Below are 17,178 nucleotides of genomic sequence, written 5' to 3'. Positions count from 1 at the left end.
CATATCACGATTGATATCCATTGTCTGCTTTGATTATTTGTGAAAATAGTGTTACTCCAGCCTTAATTAAATGCGATATTAATAATCACAAGAGATTCTGCAGATACTGGAAGTCCAGAGCAACACATACAAGATGCTGGAGAAACTCTGCAGGTCTGGCAGCAATCATGAAAATTTCAAGCTGAGAACCTTCATCAGGATTGGGAAGGAAAGGGGAAGATGCTAGAATAAAAAGGTGGAGGTAGGGGAAGGAGGACAACTTAGAAGACGATAGGTGAAACCAGTTGAGCAGGAAAGGCTGGAGAAGGAGGAATCTGACAATAAAGGATGTATATCGCTCTGTTACACGGGCAGCCTTGAGACTTTCCGACCACTGCATGGTTCACCTTCTCCCGACATACAGGCAGAAACTAAGATCGGTTAAGCCTGTTGTCAGGACAGTCAGGAGATGGACCAACGAGTCAAAGCTGGAACTTCAGACCTGTTTCGACTGCACAGATTGGAGTGTCTTTGAGGCTGCAGCTACAGATTTTCATGATCTGTCTGACATCGTGACCTCATACATCAGTTTTTGTGAAGGCGTGCATTCCAGCAAAAACCTGCACATTCAACAACAACAAGCCCTGGTTCACATCACAACTCAGTCAGCTTCGTCGGAAGAAGGAGGAGGCGTACAGAAGAGGGGACAGGATTCTGTACAAACGAGCCAGGAACACGCTGACAAGGGAGATTAAGGCAGCGAAGAAGCGCTACATTGGAAAACTGCAAAACAGGTTTTCAGACAATGACCCCGTGTCAGTGTGGAAGGGGCTCCACAAGAAACCATTCCCCAGGCTGTGGTGAACCATCAACTGGCTGACGATCTGAACAAGTTTTATTGTAGATTCGACACCTTCATTCCCCCCAGCCAAAACACAGACCTACCTGCAACGCCCATCATCCATCACCCCGACATCTCAGTGTCCACTTTCTCACCCCACATTACAAAAACTGCTCCCCCTAACCCCCTTCACTTCAACCCTCTCATACCTGCACTCAGGATCTGTGAGAGGGAGGTGAGTCAGCTGTTCAGGAGGTAGAAGACCAGGAAAGTGCCAGACCCAGACGGCGTGTCGCTCTCCTGCCTGAAGACCTGTGCTGATCTGCTGGCCCCCATCTACACACGGACCTTCAACAGATCACTGGAGCTGTGTGAAGTCCCTTATTGCTTCAAGCGCAGGGAGATTAGCGGGGGCTACTGAGGTGACTTTAAACTAGAATGGTTGGGGGGTGGGAATCAAATTAAAGCGGCTAGGTGTGAGGAGGTTAGTTCACAACAGAGGGATGGGAACCAGTGCAGAGAGACAGAGGGGTGTAAAGTGAGCGTAGAAGCAAAAAGTACAAAGGGGAAAAGTAAAAGTGGCAGGCCGACAAATCCAGGGCAAGCATTAAAAAGGGCTAAGAGAGTTGTAAAAGAGTGCCTGAAGGCTTTATGTGTCAATGCAAGGAGCATTCGTAATAAGGTGGATGAATTGAAAGTGCAGATTGTTATTAATGATTATGATATAGTTGGGATCACAGAGACATGGCTCCAGGGTGACCAGGGATGGGAGCTCAACGTTCAGGGATATTCAATATTCAGGAGGGATAGACACGAAGGAAGGGGAGGTGGGGTGGCGTTGCTGGTTAAAAAAGAGATTAACGCAATAGAAAGGAAGGACATAAGCCGGGAAGATGTGGAATCGATATGGGTAGAGCTGCGTAACACTAAGGGGCAGAAGACGCTGGTGGGAGTTGTGTACAGGCCACCTAACAGTAGTAGTGAGGTCGGAGATGGTATTAAACAGGAAATTAGAAATGTGTGCAATAAAGGAACAGCAGTTATAATGGGTGACTTCAATCTACATGTAGACTGGGTGAACCAAATTGGTAAAGGTGCTGAGGAAGAGGATTTCTTGGAATGTATGCGGGATGGTTTTTTGAACCAACATGTCGAGGAACCGACTAGAGAGCAGGCTATTCTGGACTGGGTTTTGAGCAATGAGGAAGGGTTAATTAGCGATCTTGTCGTGAGAGGCCCCTTGGGTAAGAGTGACCATAATATGGTGGAATTCTTCATTAACATGGAGAGTGACGTAGTTAATTCAGAAACAAAGGTTCTGAACTTAAAGAGGGGTAACTTTGAAGGTATGAGACATGAATTAGCTAAGATAGACTGGCAAATGACACTTCAAGGATTGACGGTGGATATGCAATGGCAGGCATTTAAAGGTTGCATGGATGAACTACAACAATTGTTCATCCCAGTTTGGCAAAAGAATAAATCAAGGAAGGTAGTGCACCCGTGGCTGACAAGAGAAATTAGGGATAGTATCAATTCCAAAGAAGTAGCATACAAATTAGCCAGAGAAAGTGGCTCACCTGAGGACTGGGAGAAATTCAGAGTTCAGCAGAGGAGGACAAAGGGCTTAATTAGGAAGGGGAAAAAAGATTATGAGAGAAAACTGGCAGAGAACATAAAAACGGACTGTAAAAGCTTTTATAGATATGTAAAAAGGAAAAGACTGATAAAGACAAATGTAGGTCCCCTGCAAACAGAAACAGGTGAATTGATTATGGGGAGCAAGGACATGGCAGACCAATTGAATAATTACTTTGGTTCTGTCTTCACTAAGGAGGACATAAATAATCTTCCAGAAATAGTAAGGGACAGAGGGTCCAGTGAGATGGAGGAACTGAGCGAAATACATGTTAGTAGGGAAGTGGTGTTAGGTAAATTGAAGGGATTGAAGGCAGATAAATCCCCAGGGCCAGATGGTCTGCATCCCAGAGTGCTTAAGGAAGTGGCCCAAGAAATAGTGGATGCATTAGTGATAATTTTTCAAAACTCGTTAGATTCTGGACTAGTTCCTGAGGATTGGAGGGTGGCTAATGTAACCCCACTTTTTAAAAAAGGAGGGAGAGAGAAACCGGGGAATTATAGGCCGGTTAGCCTAACGTCGGTGGTGGGGAAACTGCTGGAGTCAGTTATCAAGGATGTGATAACAGCACATTTGGAAAGCGGTGAAATGATCGGACAAAGTCAGCATGGATTTGTGAAAGGAAAATCATGTCTGACGAATCTCATAGAATTTTTTGAGGATGTAACTAGTAGAGTGGATAGGGGAGAACCAGTGGATGTGGTATATTTGGATTTTCAAAAGGCTTTTGACAAGGTCCCACATAGGAGATTAGTGTGCAAACTTAAAGCACACGGTATTGGGGGTAAGGTATTGGTGTGGGTGGAGAATTGGTTAGCAGACAGGAAGCAAAGAGTGGGAATAAACGGGACCTTTTCAGAATGGCAGGCGGTGACTAGTGGGGTACCGCAAGGCTCAGTGCTGGGACCCCAGTTGTTTACAATATATATTAATGACTTGGATGAGGGAATTAAATGCAGCATCTCCAAGTTTGCGGATGACACGAAGCTGGGTGGCAGTGTTAGCAGTGAGGAGGATGCTAAGAGGATGCAGGGTGACTTGGATAGGTTGGGTGAGTGGGCAAACTCATGGCAGATGCAATTTAATGTGGATAAATGTGAAGTTATCCACTTTGGTGGCAAAAATAGGAAAACAGATTATTATCTGAATGGTGGCCGATTAGGAAAAGGGGAGGTGCAACGAGACCTGGGTGTCATTATACACCAGTCATTGAAAGTGGGCATGCAGGTACAGCAGGCGGTGAAAAAGGCGAATGGTATGCTGGCATTTATAGCGAGAGGATTCGAGTACAGGAGCAGGGAGGTACTACTGCAGTTGTACAAGGCCTTGGTGAGACCACACCTGGAGTATTGTGTGCAGTTTTGGTCCCCTAATCTGAGGAAAGACATCTTTGCCATAGAGGGAGTACAAAGAAGGTTCACCAGATTGATTCCTGGGATGGCAGGTCTTTCATATGAAGAAAGACTGGATGAACTGGGCTTGTACTCGTTGGAATTTAGAAGATTGAGGGGGGATCTGATTGAAACGTATAAGATCCTAAAGGGATTGGACAGGCTAGATGCAGGAAGATTGTTCCCGATGTTGGGGAGGTCTAGAACGAGGGGTCACAGTTTGAGGATAGAGGGGAAGCCTTTTAGGACCGAGGTTAGGAAAAACTTCTTCACACAGAGAGTGGTGAATCTGTGGAATTCTCTGCCACAGCAAACTGTTGAGGCCAGTTCATTAGCTATGTTTAAAAGGAAGTTAGATATGGCCCTTGTGGCTACAGGGGTCAGGGGGTATGGAGGGAAGGCTGGGTTCTGAGTTGGATGATCAGCCATGATCATAATAAATGGCGGTGCAGGCTCGAAGGGCCGAATGGCCTACTCCTGCACCTATTTTCTATGTTTTTCTATGTTTCTATTATCATTCCAGTCCCTAAGAAACCCACTATCAAGGGACTAAATGACTACAGGCCTGTTGCCTTGACATCTGTGGTCATGAAGTCCTTTGAGATGCGAGTGTTGGCTTACCTGAAGGACATCACAGGCCCCCTGCTGGACCCCCTGCAGTTTGCCTATCAGGCAAATAGGTCAGAGGATGATGCAGTCAACATGGGACTGCATTACATACTACAACACCTCGACAACCCAGGAACTTCTGCGAGGGTCCTGTTTGTTGACTTCAGCTTGGCATTCAACACCATCGTCCCAGAAATCCTCCACTCCAAACTCACCCAGCTCACTGTCTCCCCTGCCATCTGTCAGTGGATCACAAGCTTCCTGACTGACGGGTGCAGCAAGTGAGGCTGGGGAGCATCATTTCTAGCACCCGGACAATCAGTACCGGTGCCCCCCAGGGATGTGTGTGTTCTCCCCACTGCTCTTCTCCGTTTACACTAATGACTGCCCCTCACAGGATCCATCTGTTAAACTCCTGAAGTCTGCAGATGACACAACTGTCATTGGCCTTATCCGAGATGGTGATGAGTCTGCATACAGATGGGTGGTGGAACGGCTGGCCCTCTGGTATGGTCAGAACAATCTGGAACTAAATGCGCTCAAGACTGTGGAGGTGACAGTGGACTTCAGGAGGAGCCCCCCAATACTCACCATACTCAACAGTATTGTGTCTGCTGTGGAGACCTTCAGGTTTCTGGGTGTCACAATCTCCCAGGACCTGAAGTGGACACCCAATGCAGACACGCTTATCAAAAAGGCTCAGCAGAGGTTGTATTTCGTATGTCAACTCAGGAAGTACAACCTGCCTCAGGAGCTGCTGATTCAATTTTATTCAGGAATAATCCAGTCTGTTCTCTGTTCATCCATCTCTGTCTGGTTTGGATCAGCTACCAAACAAGACAAGAATAGACTCCAAAGAACTGTCAGGGCTGCAGAGAGGATTATTGGTGTGAAGCTGCCCTCGATCCAGGACTTATATGCATCTAGAGTCAGGAAGTGAGAAAGCAGCATAATTGTAGACCCATCACACGCTGGACATCACCTGTTCCAACTCCTTCCTTCTGGTAGGCGCTTTAGATCACTGTATGCCAGGACAAATAGATACAAGAACAATTTCTTTCCATGTGCCATCAGTCTTACGAACACTTGAATTTTAGTCTATTATAAACCAAGTCCACCTGTACATACAGAGGTATACCTCATTGTATATAGTTCACGATTATTTGCACTATTGTCTTGTTTGCTTTTTGATTCTGTACAGCGAGAGCTCAGGGAAACAGGCATCAAATTCCCTGTATGTGTCCACATACTTGGCGATAATAAAGGATTCTGATTCTGACAGAAGAAAGTGGACCATGGGAGAACGGGAAGGAGAGGCACTAGGTGGTGGTGATAGACAGGTGATGAGAAGAGAGAAGAGGCCAGAGTGGGAAAAAAAGGGAAAGGGAACAAAAAGAAAATAATAATTACCAGGTGGAGAAACCGATGTTCATGCCATTGGGTTGGAGGCTCGCTAGATAGAATATAAGGTGTTGTTCCTCCATCCATTTGGCCCTTTGAGTCTGCTCCACCATTTCATCACGGCTGATCCATTTTCCCTCCCAGCCTCAATCTCCTGCCTTGTCCCCTTATCCCTTCATGTCCTGACTAATCAAGAATCTATGAAATATATCCAATGATTTGGCCTCCATAGTTGCTTGCGGCAATTAATTCCACAGATTCACAACTCTCTGGCTAAAGACATTCCTCCTCATCTCCATTCTAAAAGGGAGCCTCTCTATTCTGAGGCTGTCCCCCTTGGTCTTAGACTCCCACACCATTGGAAACATCCTCTCCACATCCACTCTATCGAGGCCGTTCAACATTCGATAGATTTCAATGGGGTCACAATACTTCGAGTGAGGCCTCAACAGTACTTCACAAATCCTCAACATTACGTCCTTGCATTTATGTTCTAGTGTACTTGATGTGAATGCTAACATCACATTGCCTTCCTTACCTCCAATTCAACCTGCAAATGAACCTTTCAGGGAATCCTGTACGAGACTTCTAAGTTCCTTTGCACCTCAGATTTTTTGAATTTTCTCTCCATTTAGAAAGTAGTATACCCTTTTATTTCTTCTACCAAAGTGCATGATCATATACTTCCTGACACTGTGTTCTACCTGCCACTTCTTTGTCCATTCTCCTAATATGACTAAATGCTTCTGCAACCTCCCTATTTCCTGAAGACTACCTATCTTTGTATAGTTTGCAAATTTAGCCACAAAGCCATTCATTCTGTCATCCAAGTCATTGACATATAACGTAAAAAGAAGTCCCAACACTCACCCCTGTGGAAGACCACTAGTCACCGGCAGCCAAACAGGAAAGGCTCCCTTTATTCCCACTCTTTGCATCCTGCCAATCAGTCAATGCTTTATCCATGCTAGTATATTTTCTGTAATATTCTTTTCTCCAGCATAATATTGATAAATCTGACTTTAGATCCCCCCTCTCAAATTAGAGTGAATTCTATCATATTATGAATATTCTATAATTAATATTCTGTCATAGTGTGAACCCCTAAGGGTTCCTTTCTCTTAAACTCCCTAATCTAATCCCTTCATTACACAACACTCAATCCGGAATAGGTAATCACCTTGTGGGCTCAACCACGAGCTGTTCTAAAAAGCCATCTCACAGACAATCTAGAAATTCCTCATCTTGGGATCCAACACCAGCCTCATTTTCCGAATCTACCTGCATATTGAAATCTCCCATGATTATGACATGCATTTTCTATCTCCAGTTCAAATTTGTAGACCACATCCTTATAACTCCCAATACTTCAACACCTTTTGATCCGAAGTCACCTCCTTCTAATGATTTGATTTCATTTTTACCGACAGAGACACGCCACCCCTCTGCCTATCTACCTGTTCTTTCCATTCAGTGTGTACGCTTTAATTTTAAGCTCCCAGCTATAATCTTTCTTCAGTCACGATTCCGTGATGTCCACAACGTCACACATGCTAATCTGTAATTGTGCTACAAGCTCCTATACCTTATTCTGTATCCTGTGGAATAAGTGAAGAGCTTTAAGGTAGAAATGAGCAGTGCAGGGTAAGGGAACTATGAGTGTGGTGGTGGTAGATGGAGTTCTCCATATTTTATGAGATCAGTGATTTGTTGGAAACAGTGGCCTGATGATCTGGAGTAGGGTTTGAGGCGAAGAAATGAGTGCTGAAGTTGAAGCAATTGCTATCTCGTTGGCAATTCGAGATGAAAAGATCCAGAACAGGCAAAACCAGAGCGAGGTGTCCCAGAAGAGAGGCAGCGTTGGAAACGGGTGGAATTCTTGCTAAAGAAGTGGGCTCAGAGACAGGTGATGGAAGAAGAGTTTAGCAGAGTAGTGGGCGTGGAATTCACTGAGGAGCGGGCGTTATTAACATTCTTTCATTTCGGATTTTCTTTGCTACAGTTTCCTCCAGCATGTTGTCTATCAGCAACATTAATGTGAACTCTTCAGGTCTCTTAAACTCTGTTCTCTGTTCTAAGACTGTGTATTAGTGTTTTCGGAATAGTAACACTACAGCATATGTAAAACCAGCTCTCTGGAAATGTCCCGCATCAGAACTTAGAAGCAAGAACGGGATCGACACTGGGACATATTGCTGTTCTACCAATCAGTAATACCGTGGCTGATCTGATCTTAGGGTGCAATTCCAATTTTCCTACTGGATATCTATAGATCTAAATCCAATAATCCCAATCTTGGATATACATAATAAATTAATATCCATAGCTCCTGGAGAAGAAAATCTCAAAGATTCACAGTCCCCAATCTCTTAAGATTGACATCAAAGAAGCCATATTTCAAAATATTTGATTCACTCTCCACCTGGAAGTGGTAAAATTCACTGGATGCACCAAAAACAATGGGAGATGTCAGCATCCTAATTGTATAGCTAAAGATTATCAATCATCCATCATGGAAGATTTTCCAGGTAAGCCTATACACAAAAAATAGAACAAATTGATTCTGCCTGGTTATTCCCTCATCATATGCCTGTCAATCATGAATATAGTGATAGTCATTTTTAAAAAAGCATGAATAGAAGAGCTGAATTATGGAAGTGATGTGAAAATAATTACAGTGGACATCAAGGCATTATTTGATAAATGTGACAGTAAGAATCCTGAATACAAAAGATGATGTTTATAATTACTGGAAGTCATGATAAAGGATCTCAGCCCAAAACATAGACTGTGCATTCCTTTTTAGAGATGCTGCCCATTCTGCTGAGTTCTACCTGCATTTTGTGTGTGCTGTTTTGAGAGGAACTACATTTAATGTTTGTCCCTTAAGAAAGAGACTGAGGAAATAATTATGTGAAATAAAAAAAACTGAGCAAATAACTTTAATTGTCTTAAACACACTGAAAAATAGTGAAAACAAAATCAGGGGCAAAGGGAAGGGGAGAAGAAGCATGCCTATCTTTGGAACTCTGTGCAGATCAGAGTAGATACATTTTAAAGTTAAAATAAGTGAATGTTCCCTTTAATGAATGAAAATTAATTGTGCTCTGAACATCTATTTGTTGTAATAAAATACATTTTACGTGTACATCACAGCAGGGTAGTTGCCCATTTTTAATTATTTTTCCATCAGAATTACAAGTAAACAGTAACATTAAAATTTCACATCCCCTCCCCCATCACTCCCACATATTTAATTGGGAGCAGCTTGGGTTCTATTTCTAATATCCCAGTTTGTTTGTTATGACTCTAGTACTTTAATTATTTGCGCATTTTCTACTGGCATATATTTTTAAAATGAGATGCTGTCCAAATAAGCATTAAAGAAGAGCCAATTTATATGTTTAAGTAAATCTGCACCTTCTCCGTGGATTGTCACCTTGTCGTGGTGTAGAAGCTTCTGTGGTCCTGTGATCCTGAGAGCAATGCCATCTGGAGCTATGCTCCTGGTAGGGTCACCCATGGTGGTAAGGTCGAGGGTGAGGTCCCTGACAAAGGACAATCCAACCAAGACCTCAACGGTGGAACAGGCGGACAAAGTAACTTCGAACTCACTGGCTGTGAAGGCAGATGAAGGCTGCAACAAATCCATTAGCTCCAATCATCGTGGTTTCCATGCCATTGGGATCAGTTGGTTGATTTGTGAAGTATCGTGTGCTTCTTGGAGTGCAACATCAAGTACACATTAAACAAATACACACACAAGCGTCTTCGCTCTGTGGGCCACTTTTTCAGAATGAAGACCATCATCCTCAACCTCGAGGAATAGCACAATACCTGAACAATGTTCTGAAATATTTGGGATTATGACATAAAAATTTACCTACAAGAGTGAATTGTATACAGTATTACATTTGAGATCTTGGAGATGAGTATGTGGCTTCTGCTAATGGCCATTACTGGGGGAAAAGTCTAAAGAAATACCATATAAAACCAGGAGCAGAAATAGGCCATAGACGCTTGTGTGTGTATTTGTTTAATGTGTACTTGATGTTGCACTCCAAGAAGCACACGATACTTCACAAATCAACCAACTGATCCCAATGGCATGGAAACCACGATGATTGGAGCTAATGGATTTGTTGCAGCCTTCATCTGCCTTCACAGCCATTGAGTTCGAAGTTACTTTGTACGCCTGTTCCACCGTTGAGGTCTTGGTTGGATTGTCCTTTGTCAGGGACCTCACCCTCGACCTTACCACCATGGGTGACCCTACCAGGAGCATAGCTCCAGATGGCATTGCTCACCACACACCAGTGAGTACAGGCCCAGAGTCATCAAACACTGCTCGTATGTTAAACCTTTCATTCCCAGAATCATTCTTGTGAAACTGCTCTAGATCTTCTCCAATGCCAGTGCATCTTTTCTCAGATAAGGGTCCCAAAACTGTTCACACTCCAAGTGCATTCTGATCAATACTTTATAAACCACAGTATTTCATCCTTGCTTTTATGTTCTAGTTCTCTCAAGATAAATGCTAATGTTGTATTTACCTTCTTTACCACTGACTCAGCCTGCAAGTTAACCTTTAGGGAATCCTGCATGAGGACACCTAAGTCCCTTTACACCTCCAATTTTTAAAAAAATCTCCCTGTTTAGAAGCTAGACTATGCTTTTATTCCTTCTTCCAAAGTTCATGACAATACACGTCCCCACACTATATTTAATCTACCACTGCTTTCTGTAAACTCTAAGCTTCCTTACACTACCTGCCCCACCAGCTATCTTCATATCATCTGCATACTTGGCCATAGAATCTGCAAGTAGTTTTTTTGGCTACATGCCAATTCCCATTGGTGTGTCAGAGTGGAGAGAGTAAGCAGTTTCAAATATTTTGGTGTTAAAATTTCAGATGGCCTGTCCTAGGCTAAGCTTATGGAGAAAAACAAGAAGAAGACATAGCAGAGCCTCTTCTTTCTTAGAAGTTGAAGGAGATTTGGCATGTTATCAGATATCTTAAAAAAAACACAGATGGAGTGTTTTAAGTATCCTGACTGGTTGCATCATAGCTTAGTATGGCAATTCCAACACACAGGAATGCAGGAGACTAGAGAGAATTATGAGCACAGCTTAGTCTATCAAGGGCACAAGTGTCCCCATCATAGACAGCATCAACAAGAGGTGCTCCCTCAAGGAGGATCATCAAGGATCACCACTTTTCCAGCCTTGCCTTCTTCTTGCTGCTACCATCAAAGAGGAGATACAGAAGCCTGAAGTCCCACACCACCGGGTTCGGGATCAGCTGCTTTTCCACAACTACCAGGCTTTTTGAATTGACCTGTCTAACTCTAATCTATCTCAACAATGGAACACTGCCAACTATTTCTTGAACTTCCATGGAACTGATTTAATTGATAGTGGTCTTTGTTTTTTTTTTGCACAAAGTTCTTGTTTTTACTCAATATTTTTCTCTCTCTCATCACTGACTTGTAAATATATGTATAATTTATATTGTGTGTGTTGCCCGTATTTATGTGGCTGTGATGCTGCTGCAAGGAAATTTTTTATTGTTCCTTTACTCATTGTACTTTTGCATACAACAACAAATGCAAACTGACCTAATTGATTGGTTTCTGTTAGAGCAGGTGTTCCCAATCATTTTTTATGCCACGGACCAATGCCAGTAAGCAAGGAGTCCATGGACCCCAGGTTAGGAATCCCTGCTTTAGAGAGATGCTTAGTGTAAAATAAGACTTTGCTGAGCAATAAATAAAACTAATTTTTTTATGGTTTCAAAATAATCCTTTGAGCATCCGAAAACACATTTAGAAAACCAAAAAAAAAAGTAAATGAGTAATACACACAAAATGCTGGAGGAACTTGGCAGGTCAGGCAGCTTCTAAGGAGAGGACTAAACAGTCAGTGTTTCAGGCCGAGATCCTTCATCAAGTCCTGATGAAGGGTCTCAGGCCAAAACATTGATTGCTAATCCTCTCTATAGATTGAGTTCATCTCTCTCTTAGTATCCCCTGGTGTTTTAGTTCCTTCACTAAACTCTGGACAACTGTCTTAGCAGCAGCCTGTCACTAAATAAACTGGTAAACAAAGCAAGATTCCTGCATCTTCACAGCAGCTACATCTACTACAACTATTTTCCCTTTTGTTCAATCTATTTCCCCAGCCCATTAAACTATTGTGAGGTAGGTGAATCCTACTGTTATCTCTAAGTCTGAAACATCCTGGTGGGCTGAGCTCTGCCCTTATTTTTCAGGAAGATTGGACCATCTCTGTCTCGATTGCCCAGCCCTGAGTATATCTCATAGGCCCAATATTTTCACTCTGCATCGTCCATGTCAGGTTCATCGGCCTTCTAATCAACTGACATCATCATTCCCCAGTTAGTCTCTCCTCCTTCAAGTCACTGCCTCACTTCTTCCTTAAAGTTCCGCTATCTTTCCTCATTGCTGGCATTCTGACAAATTATCCATGTTCCAGCCTGTCCCACATATTTCCTGGGCATTTAGATTTAACCAATAAGAGTACTTCTTTGGGTTACATCTGGTGTATTTTGGTCATTTCTTCTAGCTTAGGCCAAAATTCTGCATTGTCACACGGAACTCTAATTGATGACAGTTCAGACAGAATGCTCTGCTTTTCCCCTGGGGTGAAGGGCTTGTCAGTAGTGGTGATGAATGTGAGTGGCCGATTGGGATGGCGGTCCCGAGGCTGTCATTCCCTGTTCTCTAACCGTTCCCTTCTGACAGGCAGTACTGAGTCTAACCTCTCTTGTTAGTGGGTACTTGCCCACTTGTCAACTCCTTTCCCAAATTTACCTCATCACCTTTCTCAGCAGTAATTCCCAAGGCAGCTGCCCAGTGAGCACCCAGCTGCTGGGCCATATTCCTTTTACCTCTCAATCTTCCTCAATCCCTGAGTAATTAGTTATTTTATTGTTCTAATTATTCTGCCTGTTTTTCACCCACTTCTCTCTCTGTTAGTGTACGACCTGTTCCTTCATTCCATCCAGTTCTACTTGTGCACTGCCTCTGTTCCCCATATTCATCCCTGTCCTTCCATAGCTCTACTACATTGTATACTTTGCAATTCCAGGCATTTTGTTCTCTCTTACAAAGAAACATGACAAAGAATGACTGCTGCTTTATCTCCCTTCCTCTTTTATTTGGCTTTTCCATCAATGCCAACGCTCCTCTGGGCTCCAGGACTTAACCCATTCAGCTTTGTCCATTCCCTGTTCAACCTTCTCAAGTTTATGGAGTGTATGCTCTTTGAGTTTTCCCCTCTCCATAATGGAGCCCATGATGTTGTTATATTCCTTTTATGTAGAAAATTAAATATTTCTGCATGACTGCCAATCTTGGGCTTTGAATTGCAAGTTTTCACACACACTGGAGATGGTGTCAGAGATTTTAGTGGACCTACGTGACTTCTTCCAGTTCGTCCATGGGACAGTGTAATTCTCCTCTTCTCATGTCTTTTGTTTTCTTTTTCAAGGTGGCGGGGGTTCCATCTGGGTAGAGATTAGGAACAGTAAAGGGAAAAAATCACCGGTAGGAGTTGGCTATCAGCCACCAAATAATAACATTACAGTGACACAGGCAATAATCAGAGAAATACCCGAGGCATGTAAGAGTGGAACAGCAGTTATCATGATGGACTTTAACTTGCAAATAGATTGGGTGGATCAAGTTGGTTGAGGCAGTCTTCAGGAGGATTTCATAGAATGCATCCATGATGGCTTTCTTTAACAGCATGTTACTGAACCTACAAGGGATCATGTTATCTTAGATCTGGTTCTGTGCAATGAGACAGGTAAAATTAGTGATTTTGTAGTTAGGGATCCTCTTGGAAAGAGTGATCATAGTATGATTGAATTTTTCATAGAAATGAAGAGTGTCCTAGTTCAATCTAAAACTAGTGTATTATGTCTAAACAATGGAGACTACAATGAGGTGAGGGAGGATTTGGTTAGTGCAGACTGGTAACACAGGCTCTATGGTGGGATGGTTGAGGAACAGTGGAAATCTTTCAAAGAGATTTTTCACGGTGCTCAACAAAAGTATATTCCAGGTAAAAGCAAGGACAGTAAGGGTGGGGAAAGCCAGCCTTAGATAACTAAGGAAATAAAGGAAGGCATTAAACTAAAAGCTCATGCATACAAAGTCACCAAGAGTAGTGGGAAACTGGAAGATTGGGAAAACTTTAAAAAGCAGCAAAGTACCATTAGAGAAGCAATAAAGAAAGAAAAGAAAATAAAAAAAAACTAGCACAAAATATAAGAATGGATTATAAAAGTTCTTATAATTATATAAAGCTGAAAAGCATGGCTAAAGTGAATGTAGGTTCCTTGGAGGACGAGAAGGAGGAATTGATATTTGGTGATGAGGAAATGTCTGAGGCTTTGAATGACCATTTTGTGTCAGTCTTCACAGTGGAGGATGCAGCTAACATGCCAAAGAGAGATGTTATGGATGCAATGGGAGGTGAGGACCTCGATTCAATAGCTATCACTAAAGAGGAAGTGCTAAGCAAAATGTGGGCATGAAGGTAAGTAAGTCCCCTGGTCCTGATGTAATGCGTGTCAGGGTACTGAAAGAAATAGCAGAAGTTATAGTAGAGGCTTTGGTGATGATCTACAAAAATTATAAAAACAGATAGCAATAGTTTTTATAAATCTATAAAGCGGAGGAGAATGGTTAAAGTCAACATAGATCCCTTGGAAGACGAGAAGGAGAAATTGATATTGGGTGATAAGGAAATGGCTGAGGCATTGAATGACTATTTTGTGTCGGTCTTCACGGTGGCGGACACGTCTAATATGCCAAAGAAGGATGTTATGGATGAAATGGGAGGTGAGGACCTCGATAAATTCACTGTCACTAAAGAGATAGTGATGATCAAACTAGAGGGCCTGAAGGTAGGTAAGTCTCCTGGTCCTGATGGGATGCATCCCAGGGTGCTAAAGGAATTGGGGGAGGTTATAGTAGACGCATTGGTAATCATTTATCAAAACTCTCTAGACACTGAGCAGGTCCCGGCGGATTGGAAGACAGCAAACGTCATGCCACTTTTTAAAAAAGGATGTAGGCAAAAGATGGGCAACTATAGGCCAGTTAGCTCAACGTCTGTAGTCGGGAAAATGCTTGAAGCTGTCATTAAGGAAGAAATAGCGAAACATTTAGAAAGGAGTGGTTCCATTAGACAGACACAGCATGGATTCAGAAAGGGCAGGTCCTGTTTGACAAACTTACTGGAGTTCTTTGACGACATAATGAGTGCAGTGGAGAGAGGGGAACAAATGGATGTCATACACCTGGATTTCCAGAAGGCGTTCGATAAGGTGCCACATAAGACACTTATAATTAAGATACAGATGCATGGAATCGGAGGAAGTGTATTGGCATGGATAGTGGATTGGTTAACCGATAGAAGGCAGAGAGTTGGTATAAATGGATGTTTCTCCGGTTGGCAGTCAGTGGTGAGTGTTGTGCTGCAGGAGTTGGTGCTGGGTCCGCAGCTGTTTACCATTTCCATTGATGATTTGGAAGAGGGGATTGAGTGTAGCATAGCAAAATTTGCTGATGACACTAAACCGAGTGGAAAAGCAAATTGTACAGAGGATGTGGAGAGTTTGCAGAGGGATATAGATAGTTAAATGAATGGGCCAAGGTCTGGCAGATGGAATACAACATTGGTAAATGTGAGATCATCCACTTTGGAAGGAATAATAGAAGAGTGGATTATTATCTAAATCGTGAAAGATTGCAGCATGCTGTTGTGCAGAGGGACTTGGGAGTGCTTGTTCATGAATCGCAAAAAGTTGGCTTGCAGGTACAACAGGCAAACGAAATGTTGGCCTTCATTGCTAGAGGGATTGAATTCAAGGGTAGGGAGGTCATGCTGCAACTATACAGGGTACTGGTGAGGCTGCACCTGGTGTACTGTGTGCAGTTCTGGTCTCCATACTCCATACTCCATACTTGAGGAAGGATATACTGGCTTTGGAGGCAGTGCAGAGGAGATTCATTAGGTTGATTCCAGGGATGAAGGGGTTAACCTATAAGGAGAGATTGAGTCACCTGGGACTATACTTTCTGGAGTTCAGAAAGATGAGAGGGGATCCTATAGAAACATGCAAAATTTTGAAAGGGATAGATAAGATAGATGTAGGAAAGTTGTTTCCATTGGTGCTGTAGGTGAGACTAGAACTAGGGGACATTGCCTCGAGATTCAGGGGAGAAGATTTAGGATGGAGATGAGGAGAAACTGTTTTTCCCAGAGAGTGGTGAATCTGTGGAATTCTCTGCCCAGGGAAGCAGTTGAGGCTTCCTCACTAAATATGTTTAAGAAACAGTTAGATAGGTTTTTACATAGTAAGAGAATTCAGGATTATGGGGAAAAGGCAGGTAGATGGAGCTGAATTTACAGACAGATCAGCCGTTATCTTATTGAATGGCAGGACAGGCTCGATGGGCTGGATGGCCTACTCCTGCTCCTATTTCTTATGTTGTTATGTTCTTATGTTATGTAAAATTCTCTGGACTCTGGGCAGGTTCCAGCAGATTGGAAGATGGCAAATGTCACGCCACTGTTCAAAAAAGGATGTAGGCAAAAGTCAGGTAACTATCGGTCAGTTAGTTTAACTTCTGTAGTTGGGAAAATGCTTGAAGTTATCATTAAAGAAGAAATAGTGAGGCATCTGGAAAGAAATGGATTCATCAGGCAGACACAGCATGGATTCAGCAAAGGCAGGTCCTGTTTGACAAATGTACTGGAGTTTTTGAGGATATAACGAGCGCAGTGCATAGAGGGAAACGGATGTTATTTACTTGGATTTCTAGAAGATGTTTGATAAGGTGCCACATAAAAGACATATGATAAAGATCTGTAGATTTGGGGATAGTGTATTAACATGGATAGAGTATAGGTTAAGTAATAGAAAGCAGAGAGTTGGGATACATGGGTGTTACTCTGGTTGGTAATCAGTGGTAAGTGGTGGACCACAGAGGTCAGTGCTGGGTCTATAACTGTTCATGATATACATTAGCAATCTGGAAGAGGAAGCCAAGTGTAGTGTATCTAAGTTAGTTGATGATACTAAATTGAGTGGGAAAACAAATGGTGCAGAAGATATGGAGAGTCTGCAGAAAGGTGAAAGGTTAAGTGAGTGGGAAAGGTCTGGCAGATGGAGTACAATGTTGGTAAATGCAAGGTCATCCACTTCGGAAGAAAAAAATGAAACAGTAAATTATTATTTAAATGGTAAAAGATTGCAGCATGCTGCTGTGCAGAGGGACTTG

Source organism: Mobula hypostoma, chromosome 4 (assembly GCF_963921235.1).
Source record: "Mobula hypostoma chromosome 4, sMobHyp1.1, whole genome shotgun sequence".
Lineage (NCBI taxonomy): Eukaryota > Metazoa > Chordata > Chondrichthyes > Myliobatiformes > Myliobatidae > Mobula > Mobula hypostoma.
Note: the sequence above shows the minus strand (reverse complement) of the source record.